Source organism: Gorilla gorilla, chromosome 2, assembly GCF_029281585.2.
Source record: "Gorilla gorilla gorilla isolate KB3781 chromosome 2, NHGRI_mGorGor1-v2.1_pri, whole genome shotgun sequence".
Taxonomy (NCBI): Eukaryota; Metazoa; Chordata; class Mammalia; order Primates; family Hominidae; genus Gorilla; species Gorilla gorilla.
The window spans coordinates 183,671,065-183,681,046 of NC_086017.1; the positions used below are offsets into that span (position 1 = coordinate 183,671,065).

A 9,982-nucleotide genomic window follows, 5' to 3' on the forward strand; every position below is an offset into this window, starting at 1 on the left:
GCCACTATGCAGTGGGGTCCTTTAGCTTTTCAGTAATATATATTTAAAACAATAAGGAAAATTCTCATATGAATTTGTGTTTATTGATGTTAACAGACGCACTTGGAGATTGGGTGGGAACTTTCCTAGCTCTACCTTCTCTGTGTTTCATCCATTGTCATCACTTGTGATTATTGAAGGACTTCCCTTCATATCCTTTTATATTCTGATTCTTTATAAAACCTGAAGATAATTTTTTTTAATTTTTTTGTTTTTTTTTTTTTGAGACAGAGTCTCGCTCTGTTGCCCAGGCTGGAGGGTAGTGGCACAATCTTGGCTCACTGCAACCTCTGCCTCCTGGGTTCAAGCGATTCTCGTGTCTCAGCCTCCCAGGTAGCTGGGACTACAGGCACGAGCCACCATGCCCAGCTAATTTTTTGTATTTTTAGTAGAGATGGGGTTTTGCCATGTTGACCAGGCTGGTCTTGAACTTCTGACCTCAGGTGATCCGCCTGCCTCGGCCTCCCAAAGTCCTGGGATTACAGGCATGAGCCACCGCTCCTGGCCTGAAGATAATTTTTAAAAGTCACTGACTCCACTCGCCAGATTTCTCTTTGGTTCCAAGATTATGTAGCCACTTTGAATAGGAGCAGTGAGAGAGGCCATCCTCGTCTTGTGCTAGTTTTCAAGGGGAATGCTTCCAGCTTTTGCCCATTCAGTATGATGTTGGCTGCGGGTTTTTCACAGATTGCTCTTACTATTTTGAGGTATGTTACTTCAATACCAAGTTTATAGAGAGTTTTTAACATGAAGGGGTGTTGAATTTTATCAAATGTCTTTTCTACATCTATTAAGATAAGCACTTTTTTTTTTTGGTCTTCTGCTAGCTTTGGGATTGGTTTGCTCTTGGTTCTGTAGTTCTTCTAGTTGTGATATTAGGTTGTTAATTTGAAGTCTTTCTAACTTTTTGGGTGGGTGTTTAGTGCTATAAATTTCTCTCTTAACACTGCCTTAGCTGTGTCCCAGAGATTCTGATATGTTTTATCATTTTTCTCATTAGTTGCAAATAACTTCTTGATTTTTGCCTTAATCTTATTATTTACCTGAAAGTCATTCAGGAGCACTTTGTTTAATTTTCATGTAATTGCATGGCTTGGGCTATCTTTTTAGTCTTGATTTCTATTTTTATTGTTCTGTGGTCCAAGAGTATTTTTGGTATGATTTGGTCCTTTTGCATTTGCTGAGGATTGTTTTATGTCCAACAGTGTGGTTGATTTTAGAGTATGTGCCCTGTCGTGATGAGAAGATGGATGTTCTGTTGTTTTGGGATGGAAAGTTCTGTAGAGATCTATGAAATTCATTTGGCCCAATGTTGAGTTCGGGTCCTGAATATCTTTGTTAATTTTCTGCCTGAGTGTTCTGTCTAATACTATCAGTGGAGTGTTAAAGTCTCCCACTATTCTTGTTTGGGAGTCTAAGTCTCTTTGAAGGTCTCTAAGAACTTGCTTTATAAATTTGGGTGCTCCTGCATTGGGTGTGTATATATTTAGGAAAGTTAGGTCTTCTTGTTGAATTAAAACCTTAATCATTATGTAACACCCTTCTTTGCCTTTTTTTAAAAATCTTTGTTGGTTTAAAGTCTCTTTTGTCTGAAACTAGGATTGCAACCCCTGCTTTTTCCTCATTTCCATTTGCTTCATACATTTTCCTCCATCTCTTTGTTTCAAGCCTATTTGTGTCACTGCATGTGAGATGGGTCTCTTGAAGACAACATACCACTGAGTATTGCTTTTTTATCCAGTTTGCCACTCTGTACCTTTTATTTTTTATTTTTACTTATTTATTTATTTATTTATTTATTTTTGAGGCGGAGTCTCGCTCTGTCACCCAGGTTGGATTGCAGTGGCGTGATCTCAGCTCACTGCATGCTCTGCCTCCTAGGTTCATGCCATCCTCCTGCCTCAGCCTCCAAAGTAGCTGGGACTACAGGTACCCACCACCACGCCAGGCTAATTTTTTTGTATTTTTAGTAGAGATGGGGTTTCACCATGTTAGCCAGGATGGTCTCCATCTCCTGACCTCATGATCCGCCCGACTCGGCCTCCCAAAGTGCTGGGATTGCAGGCGTGAGCCACTGTGCCTGGCCTACTTATTTATTTATTTTTTAGACAGAGTTTCATTCTTGTTGCCCAGGCTGGAGTGCAGTAGTGCAATCTCAGCACACTGCAACCTCTGCCTCCTGGGTTTAAGAAATTCTCCTGCCTCAGCCTCCCAAATAGCTGGGATTACAGGCACCTGCCACCATGCCTGGCTAATTTTTTGTATTTTTAGTAGAGACAGGGTTTCCTCAAGTTGGCCAGGCTGGTCTCAAACTCCTGACCTCAGGTGATCCACCTGCCTCGACCTTCCAAATTGCTGAGATTACACGCATGAGCCACCATGCCTGGCCTCTGTGCCTTTTAAGTGGGGCATTGATCCCATTTATATTCAAGGTTAGTATTGATACATGTGGATTTAATCCTGTCATTGTGTTGTTAGCTGGTTATTATGCTGACTTGCTTGTGTGGTTGATTTATAGTGTCACTGGTCTGTGTACCTAAACATGTTTTTGTATTGGCTGGTAACAGTCTTTCCTTTCCATATTTAATGTTCCTTTCAGGATCTGTTGTAAGGCGGGTCTGAACTCCCTTGGCATTTGCTTATTTGGCTATTTCTCCTTTGCTTATTAATATAGTTTGGCTCCATGTCCCTACTCAAATCTTATCTCCACATGTCAAGGGAGGGAACTGGTGGGAGGTGATTGGATCATAGGGGCAGTTCCCCCCCACCAGTGCTGTTCTCATAATAGCGAGGGAGTTCTCATGAGATCTGATGGCTTAAAAGTGGCAGTTTCCCCTGCACACACTCTCTCTCTCTCCTGCTGCCATGTAAGATGTGCCTTGCTTCCCCTTTACCTTCTGCCATGATTTTAAGTTTCCTGAGGCCTCTTAGCCATGCATAAGTATGAGCCAATTAAACCTCTTTCTTTATAAATTACCCAATCTCAGGTAGTATGCTAGCAGTGTGAGAATGAACTAATACACTTAAGAAGCTTAGTTTGGCTGGATATGAAATTCTTGGTTGAAGATGTTTCTCTTTAAGAATGTTGAGTATAGGCCCCCAATCTCTTCTGGCTTGTAGAGTTTCTGCTGAGAGGTCTACTGTTAGCCTGATGGGATTCCCTTTTAGATGCCCTGCCCTTTCTCTCTAGCTGCCTTCAACATTCTCTCATTTCAATTTTGGAAAATCTGACAATTACATGTCCTGGGGATGATCTTCTTGAGTAAAATATTGTACAGGTTCTCTGTATTTCCTGAATTTGACTGTTGGCCTCTCTGGCAAGGTGAGGGAAGTTTTCATGAGTGATATCCTAAAATGTGTTTTCCAAGTGGTTTGCTTTCTCCCCATCTCTTTCAGTGATGCCAGTGATTTATAGATTTGGCCTCCTTACATAATCCTATATTTTCTGGAGTTTCTGTTCATTCATTTTCATTCTTTTTTTCTTTATTTTTGTCTGGCTGTCTTGTTTCAGAGAGCTGGTCTTCAAGTTCTGAGATTCTTTCCCCAGCTTGGTCTATTCTGCTGTTAATACTTGCGATTGCATTGTGAAATTCTTGCAGTGTGCTTTTCAGCTCTATCAGATCAGTTAGGTTTCTTTTTAATACTGGCGATTTTGCCTGTCAGCTCCTTTATCATTTTATTGTGATTCTTAGTTTCCTTGGCTTGTGTTTTCCTCTTCTCCTAAATCTCAATGATCTTCATTCCTATCTATACTCTGAATTCTATTTCTGTCATTTCAGCCAACTCAGCCTGTTTAAGAACCCTCATTGGAGAACTGGTGCTGTTGTTTGGAGTACATAAGACACTGGCCATTTGAGTTGCCAATTGGTTCTTTCTCATCTCTGTGTATGGGTGTTCCATTAACTGCAGCGTAGATTGAGTACGGTCTGAAGACTTTTTTCCTGAATATTTTCACAGGGCTGAGGCTTTGTGCAAGGTCTTTATTTGCAGCTGACTTCTTATCTTTGGTTTTACAGGGCGGGTATGTTAGTGAGATACATCTATTGAGATAAGCATGTGGTTTTTTGTCTTCTGCTAGCTTTGGGATTGGTTTGCTCTTGTTTCTCTAGTTCTTTTAGTTGTGATGTTAGGTTGTTAATTTGAAGTCTTTCTAACTTTTTGGTGTTGAAGCTGCGGGGTGTGATCCAGTGGGTGGTGCTTAGGCGCTTCATGGAGGCCAGTGGGTGATACAATTTGATGACATGAGATTCAAAACTGAGAGGCTTTAGGGAGGAGAGAAGGAAATGAGGGGTTTTGTGAAGTAGTGGTCAGTAGGTAGACTCTTTCCCAGTCATGTGACTCCTCTATATTTCCTCATGGTTGCAGCTGGGCTACCTCTCAATGCTCTGAAAGTGTGGACTCCTCTCCCACTTGAGTGCTGGCTACAGATTGCAACTTGGCACTCCTAGGCTGCCCACCACAGCTCTGGGGAGATCTCAGGGTTTATGTTTCCTCCCCAGCTTGGAGGCAGCAGAGAGAAGGACCTTAGCAGTGGTTGTGGCTGAGGGTCTTTTACTTGTCTCCTGGGGGCTCCACTCCACAGAGATGCAGGTCAGCAATTGCTCAGTGTGATAGGCCCAAGATGGGGGATCTGTGCTGTGGGTCCAAGCTGGGGGTTCCCTGGTGACAAGCAGCAGGGGTGGGTGGGACCTGTGGGAGATGGACTGGTCTCCTCTCCTTGGGTTAACTGCAGCTTGTTGGGGGTGTGGATGAGGCACTTAGGGTCTTTGCTGTTTAATTAGTCTAAAGGTAGTAGGGGTAGTACTACTACAGAGGCAGTGGCAGAGAGGCTTTTGGTTGCCCCTGAGGGCTCCAACCCCAAGAAATGCAGAGTCACTGTTACTGGGAATGTTCAGCCAGTGAGGTGGGTGGCTGCACTGCTGGTGTGAGTTGGAGGCTCCACTTGTTGGGGAGCAGGGGTTCAAGGGCTCACTGAGAGGAGACAATGGTCTCCTCTCCATGTGGTCACTGTGGTGGAGAGACTGTCATATACCTCTGAGAGCTTTTCCCCAGGGAAACTCCAGGCCACTACCGGTGGGTATGCTCAGCTGTGGGTGACGTGACTGTTCTGTGGTCATGAACCAGGGGCCCTGCCTGGTGAAGATAGCGGGTGGGGATTCCCAGGAAAGAGAAACTGAACTCCTTTCCATATGGTGGCTGCAGTGCACTAAAGGTACCAGTGTAGTGACTGGGACCTTTGTTCCTTCCCCAGCCTGAGGTCTGTTAGGGCAGTACCACTGCAACTGCAGAGGCGAGGGTTTGTGGGTTCACTCTGGTATTTCCTCTTTGAAGAAATGTGGGGGTGCCTCTGATTGAAGGGGTCAGGCGGAAACAGGGTGGTGGTGCTGGAGTCCCAGGTCGGGCAACCGTATGCAGTGAGGACTGGGACTTGTGAGGAACAGTCTGACCGCTTTTCTAAGGTGGGCGCTCTGTGCTGGGGGTCCGGACCAGCCCCTGGTACTCACAGACGACTTTTCAGAGCCTGGAGACAGTAAGGGCAAGGGCTGCAAGACAGCAAACATCACAACCCCCACCCTCTCACCCCCCAACCCCCAAACACTGGGAGCGCTGTCCCAGAGAGTTGTGGAGCTGCTACTGGCTCAATATCCCTGGCAGGGGGTGGGTGGAGACCCAGGCCAGGAGGACTCATCCAGTGAGGAGAAACAGGTTTGGAGACTTGTGTAAAAAAGCAGTCTGGCCACTTTTCCACAGGGCAGCCATGTTGTGCTGGGGGTCCACTCCAGTCACTGATTGATCACCTTGCACTCTCTAAAGCCTGAAGGCAACAAGGACTGAGGCTGTGAAACAGCAAAGATGGCCGCCTACCTCTTCCTCTGAGAGCTCCCTCTCAGGGATGTGTAATGCTGCTACCAGCAGCTGGCTAGAGTTCCAAGCCAGTGGGTCTTAACCTGTGACCTCTGAAGTGCTATGGAAGTGAGGCCTGCAGATCATCGCTGCTCAGACCCCTGGATTCAGCCCCTTTCATAGGAGTAGGTATGGGGTCTAACCTCCCACTTTGCTGGAGTAGCAGTTACTTTTGCCAGGAAGCCAGGATATCTAAGGCTCCCGGGGCTCCGTGTGTACCTGAGCGGCTGCTCTGCCAAGACTCCCCATAGCTCTGTGTATCTGACTGAAGGCCCTAGTGGAGTGGGTTCATAAGGGGATCTCCTGACCCAAGAGTAGCAACGATCCATGGGAGAAGCATTGGTCTGCAGGGTCGCTCATTCACTCACTGCTTCCCTGGATGGGGAGGTTCCCCTGGCTCCATGTTTCTCCCGTGTGGGCGGTTGTCCTGCCCTGCTTTTCTCCGTTCTCCATGGGTCAAGTTGTTTTCTTGATGAATTCCAACATGTGTATCTGTATGTTTCGGTTGAAAGTGCAGTATTTACTCGCCCCATCTATTTCTCTCTGTGAGAGCAGTACACACTAGCTGCTTCTGGTTGAGCGTAAGAAAAATAAATACCCTTTTAATGTGTTTGCTAGAAGATAGAAAACATTGCAAAGAACAGAGTAGAATTCATATTCTTAAAAACAAATATGAAAACTTATTCTACTTTCCTTCTTTACCAATGAAAATAAACATATTTATTGTCTGCAATGCACTTTTTTCTTTGAAATAATAACTCCTCAGAAAGACCCTTGCGGTTAAGAATATCAGCTGTCACACAGAGCTAAATCCTTTTAATTGTGTATTTTTTCCGCACAAAGCATGATGAACTACATCTTGACAGGGCAGGCAAAGTATTAAAGTAAAATATTTTTCCCCACATTTTATTTTTCTTTTCTTTCTTTCTTTTTTTTTTTTTTTTTTTTTGAGATGGAGTTTCACTCTTGTTGTCCAGGCTGGAGTGCAATGGCGTGATCTCAGCTCACTGCAACCTCCACCTCCTGGGTTCAAGCAATTCTCCTGCTTCAGCCTCTGGTGTAGCTGAGATTACAGGCACACGCCACCACGCCTGGCTAATTTTTGTATTTTTAGCAGAGATGGGATTTCACCACATTGGCCAAGCTGGTCTCAAACTCCTGACCTCAGTGATCCATCTGCCTCAGCCTCCCAAAGTGCTGGGATTACAGGTGTGAGCCACTGCGCCCAGCCCCCATTTTCTGAGGTGAGATGAAGGAAGAGTTAATCATTCATACTCCTTTTCTTGGGTTCAGCTGCCATCCTTACTTACCTCTGATGGAGGACCAGGGATTTCTGGGACTTGAACTCCTGTTATAGAAGGTCAGATTAGCCTTAAGCTGAACAGCAGCAGCTACCTGGGCCTTTCTCCCCTGAATAAAAGTTCTGAAGATCTAAAATGAAAATATGAAAGGAAAGAAATTATCAAGTTCTGTCTACTAAATATCTCAGTGGATTTCCTACCTCAACTGGTAGATTTGTCTTAAGGCCTTTGTTTGGAGTGTTTTCCTACAAGTCTCAAAGTCTAACAAAAGCAGGCGTTCCCGGTCAAGCTCTGCCAAATTCACCACATGACCTAGGACCTGAAGTGAACTTTCGTTTCTCCTGTTCTCTCTCTTTCCGACCTTCCCTCCCCGCCAAGGCAATGCAGACAGGAACTCAATATATTTTGAGTTCTCCATAGGAAAAGAATTATTATTGAAACAGTAAGCTCTCAAGATAAATACCAATATATAATGTATATACATTCATATATACATGAGTATATACTAGCTTTCATATCTGTATTCTTTTTTTTCTTTCTCACCCAGAACTCAAGAAGACATGCCTGTATCCCTTTTTTTTTCTCTTTTGAGATGAAGTTTCACTCTTGTTGCCCAGGCTGGAGCGCAATGGCGCGATCTCAGCTCACTGTAACCTCCGCCTCCTGCATTCAAGCAATTCTCCTGCCTCAGCCTCCTGAGTAGCTGGGATTACAGGCGCCCACCACCACGTCTGGCTAATTTTTGTATATTTAGTAGAGATGGGGTTTCACCATGTTGACCAGGCTGGTCTTGAACTTCTGACCTCAGGTGATCCACCCACCTCGACCTCCCAGTGTGCTGGGATTACAGGCATGAGCCACCGCACCCGGCCCAACATGTCCGTATTCTTAAAGCTATAGAGGTGTCTTTGCTATTTTGTTCTCTTAGGTAAGAACCGGGTCCTCACCTTACACCTTATTCCTCAGGTGAAGAGACTCTGTGTGTGTCCATTCAGGGAAGCATGAGAGCATTTGAATTCAGCTGAGCAGGTTTAGTCATCTAGGAGCTGCTCCCTTAAGTGTTTAACACAATAGTTAACAAACTAAAACTTGCAGGAAATTAATCTGGAATTTCCCAGTAACTACATGTTTTAGATAAGTTTTTGAATTGAGTCCAAGATGATGTGATAGTGCATGTTCATAATTAACTAAGAAACTGAGAAAAGCTTTCTTAATCTAAAAACAAAGCCAAAAATCTTTCCATGCAAGGAAAGAAAATCTTAATTGATTAACTCATTAATAGAGCAGGGAAAAGAAAACAAAAGCAAAAGCAAAAAAACTAACTTGAGATATAGCTGAACTCATAATGTGTATTTGTTTTTATTTCCAGTTGCTGCTTACCCTCATTAGCTGTGCAAGACCAAAGGATTTTGTGCTTTCTCTTGCCTAGTAATTGTTCAGTCCAAAATTTAACCATGTTGTTTTTGTGTTATTACCGGGAGCAAGAGGACATGTGTATTGGTGAGAGAAGAGGGGTGAGGAGTCAGGGATAAGATGAATCTGATTAACTTCAGGGGTTATTAGAATAAATCTTGTAGGCTTGAAGAATCTTGTAGGCTTGGAGAATCTAGAGTTCTATGAGAAATGGTAAGCAGACTTTATAAATCCTGGCTGTGTTGCTGCTATGATCTTGGCCTTCCCCTGACATACTCCCAAGAAATAGAAACGAATAGAAATAGGAATCTAATAGAACTAGAAATAGAAATATTTCCCAAGAAATAGAAAGTAAAACTGACAAAGCCAATGCAAAGAAATCAGTTCGGAAGCTGTTAATTTTCACACGATCTGTGTTCAGTAACCGCCCTCTATCGGCTCTCCTGAATAGCACACTACATGGGACGGAGAATCTGAAAGGCCTTTTTGCTGGTTTTCTTACTAACAGAGAGTTCATAAACCAGGATCTTCTTCGGCCTCCAAGGTAAGGAAATTTGTGATCTCCAAGCTCCCTCTTGTATGTATTGTGAACGCCACTGTCAGAAGAGAAACACCAAAGTTATTCACCTGGAAATGTTGCAATATGAAGACCATGTATTTGGTGGAGATGTTATTTAAATGGTAACTTCGTTAATGAATTTCTTTGCTAACTTTCCCTGCTTTATTTTCATGCCAAAAACCAGAAAGGTACAGAGAACAGAACTCGGCACTACAGTCTAAAAGTGTGAAGTTTCAGGCACAACACTGCCGTTTTTGAGCCGTGGGTCCTCAGACAAGCCATTTTAGCTTTTCCGAGCCTCAGATTCCCACCTGCCTGCTTCTTCACCACTTCCTGGGGTGATAAGAGAAGACCAAATGATATGTCTGTGAAGGTGCTTTGCCACTCATGTACCCTATGCAGACCCTTTTGTTAGTAGTACTTTATAAAAGTAAGACATCATTTTCTCATTTACAGGACTGAGGATTAGAAAGAATAATGCTGGGTTTCTGGCTGCCTCCGCTTTTGAGGGCCTAGGAGGCATTCTGACCTAAAGAGAGTAGGCAGTGGAGTCAGACATAAATGTAAACACTGTTAGTGTGACCTTTGCAGATCATTTGTCTGCCCTGTGCTTCTATTATGCTATCATCTATCTGCAAAGTAAAGAACTTCTTTACAAAATGCCTCATACAAGTGTGAATACAACAAACAAGTTCCATCTCTAAAGTTCTTCATAGAAAACAGAATTATAAGATGCACTCAGTATCCAAGGATAAATGATACCAGG

At 43.7% G+C, this 9,982-nt stretch overlaps 1 long non-coding RNA gene across 1 annotated transcript in view; it reads right to left on the minus strand.

Moving 5' to 3' along the window:
* LOC115933948 (uncharacterized) overlaps nucleotides 1–8,396 on the minus strand; it is a 33,243-nt gene extending 24,847 nt beyond the window's left edge. The window contains exons 1-2 of the long non-coding RNA XR_004069772.2: nucleotides 8,192–8,396; nucleotides 7,254–7,374 (exon numbers count right to left, since the gene is read on the minus strand). This is a non-coding gene — a long non-coding RNA (uncharacterized lncRNA). The remainder of the gene's footprint in view (nucleotides 1–7,253; nucleotides 7,375–8,191) is intronic.
* Nucleotides 8,397–9,982: the final 1,586 nt, after the last annotated feature.